This window comes from Mesitornis unicolor, unplaced genomic scaffold (genome assembly GCF_000695765.1).
Source record: "Mesitornis unicolor isolate BGI_N332 unplaced genomic scaffold, ASM69576v1 scaffold8609, whole genome shotgun sequence".
Taxonomy (NCBI): domain Eukaryota; kingdom Metazoa; phylum Chordata; class Aves; order Mesitornithiformes; family Mesitornithidae; genus Mesitornis; species Mesitornis unicolor.
Genome location: NW_010206500.1, coordinates 1,355 through 4,260, shown reverse-complemented (window position 1 = coordinate 4,260; position 2,906 = coordinate 1,355). Strand labels below are relative to the sequence as shown.

The window sequence follows — 2,906 nt, the reverse complement described above, 5'->3', positions numbered from 1 at the left end:
GGAATGCCAATTTCTCCACACCACCGCCCCACTATAAGGCATCATTTGATTGATGTCAGTTGTGACATTTAGTAGTTGTATGTTACTGTACAGTAGTTGACAACTAGAATAAGAAAACGTTCAAGACAGGGTAGTTTACTCATTGAAGTCTCTGAAATACCAACATTGATATCTGACACAACAGATGGATAGTACTGTATTACACACTGCAACTTCAATCCCACAAATTCTGGTCAAGGGAAACAGCACAGTACACCAATTTATAACCAACTAGAATACAACATCAAACATTTTACCAGACAATACAAATCAGCTACATCCCAGTATCATTTGCAGGTCTAATATTTTTTACTTATTATAAAATACTCTATTCATAAGTATACAACTCCTTATACTGCCCACTCACATTCTCTCACGTGCTCTATCGGACACACAGACATTAACCTTTTCACCATCCTCTTCAACATTATTATGTTTATGCATGGAACCAACTTCAGATTAACCTGTTAACTCAGTATCACATCTCCCCTCAAAGCTCCTTTAAGCTTGGACCTATTATGACACCTGAAAAAGATTACCGTCTGCTAACATGTGGTCAGTAAGGACCGCTGATACTGATTTAATTCATCCTCCTGAAAAAGTCTCTAACCCAAAGTCAACTACTTGTGCAACACTGTGCTACCATCTTAAATCTCCTAACCCTTTAATCTAATGCTAAATCATAGCTTAGTTCTATTAAATAGATGTTACAGCAAATAATTTAACAGAATGGAGGAGACTGTTTTGTTTCACTATAGTTTTCATTTAGGTCATATTATCACCAAGAGAATACATACTAAGTATCCATTATTGAAAAGGATGCACTTCATAAAAATTCAAGTTCAGAAATGCAAAAATCTCTTCCTTATGTAGCAAGTGAAAAGATGCTTTGAATCAAACATTCTGCAGAATTTACAAATTATAACACACAAAAATATGCTAACATAAATAAATTAAAGTAAAGCTGACTTGCACATTTTCACTGTTAAACAAGCTGCAACAAAACATCCAAAAAGAAATGTTTCATACTTCCACTCCAATTCAAGTACACGGAATATAGTTCAAAGACTACTTGTATGAATCTCCAATAGACGCATCTCAATAACCTCACTAAAACTGAGATATGGTAATTCAAAGAACATGAAGCCACAAACTACTTGCTAAAATGAATCTGACTTTTCTTCTCATTTAAAGGGCAACATGGAAGTTATAAACAAACTATTTCAAAGACACAGAGAAATAGTCAAAAGCTCCACTTTGGGAGAAAATAGGTAGAAATATTAGAATGTGAGAAAATAAGTATTCAAAAGTGACCAGACTGAGAAGGTCTGACGAGGTGAACACAAGTTCATTTTTCTCTGAATGCAGAGAAATTAGAAGGAACAAATTAAATTCAGCAAGATTCAGGAACCATGTGGCACCTCGTAAGTGACATATGTAGTAAGAAGCAGATGATCTGCACATAGACAGAAAAACAGAACAAGTATGCTGCAGAAAACATTAAATGACAGTTCACAGAACAATTAGATTAGTTAAGATAATGAACAGTGGAGGAGGGAATGGGGCAAAAAGTACATGAGCTCCAAAAACAAAGTTTCTTACTGGCATGAGGAAATTATAACAACACACTAAGGTAGCTGTGTACATGCTGTTCTATAGCTCAGCTTGCTGAGCACCCAAGAATTAAATCGGCACAAGTGTAACAATTAGGCAAAAAGAATTCCGAAATAGATTAGTATTTATATCAAAGACGACAAATTCCAGACCAGAAATAAATTGCTAGATACAATCTGTGATGCTGTTTACGATAGACTTGCCAAGAATTTTAGAAAGAAGAGTATTAAGTAGTTAGTTCCTTGTTTTTCTGTGGGAGAGAAGAAACCCCATTATGTTATTTAAAAACTAAGATTTGACAGAAACATGAAAAAAGCAGAAAAGCAGAAGGCCTACAATCACAGAGAATATTCTATACTGACACTAAAATTAAAAGACCACAAAATTTCTGAGAGTAAGGAAGGTGATGTGTTCAGCTCACAGATACGAGTAACTAAATAGTCATGTGGCTGCTGTCTCGCAAGCTAAGGAAGCTGTTCAAAAGATCCTTCATAATGCTTCTGGTGCAGTGATTCTATTCACTGCACAGAAAGGCCCAAGGTATACCGTTAAAGAAATTACACAAGTGTATCACAAAGTCAGCTAAAAAAAAATAGCTATGTTATTGTCCAACTTCTGACATTAATCTTCATTTTCAAAATACAACATTTTAAATTGATGTACCACTGTGCCACAGTAAAAATGCTGGGAAATAACATTTTGGCACACAATTTCCTGTCATCTTGCTCTGAAATAAAAGGCATCCTACAGCTACAGTCTCTTCCCTAATTGTCTGAAGACACATTTGCCTCCATAAACAGCAATATTAGAGATTTATACAGAAATACAAGGAGTCAACTTACCTTTATTTCCCTGTCCTTTAGGTCTCTGTACATAGGAAAAAGGGAGAGGAAAAAAAGCAAAACAAGTTCAGTTAGAATCCTCTAAAGTTTACTCCATGGTAATTCCATTTATTTGCCAATTCTGCCCTTTACATCTTAAATATCAGCTTTAAAATACTACTAAAAACATGCTATAATAAAAATATTAGTTTATGTAAAATAATATATTACTAAAAAACCCAAAAATAATTTTAAGATCAAAAGAACACCAAAAATCATTGAAATAATCTCATCTTTCACAGCATGTGAAGCTTAAATGGTGTTGAAAACCTGAACAAATGATTTTTGATTGCCTCCCTCCTGAGAAATATAAGCAATAAACAAAGCACAGAATAAAACAACACAGAAAGTTGGTAGCTTAAGATTACTGCC

At 34.4% G+C, this 2,906-nt stretch overlaps 1 protein-coding gene across 1 annotated transcript in view; it reads right to left on the bottom strand.

Moving 5' to 3' along the window:
- The window catches only part of YTHDF3 (YTH domain family, member 3), a 20,881-nt gene extending 18,364 nt beyond the window's left edge, over nt 1-2,517 (bottom strand). The window contains exon 1 of the mRNA XM_010191768.1: nt 2,496-2,517. The gene's annotated coding sequence lies outside the window, so the exon portion shown is untranslated. The remainder of the gene's footprint in view (nt 1-2,495) is intronic.
- Between the last annotated feature and the right edge of the window lie 389 nt (nt 2,518-2,906).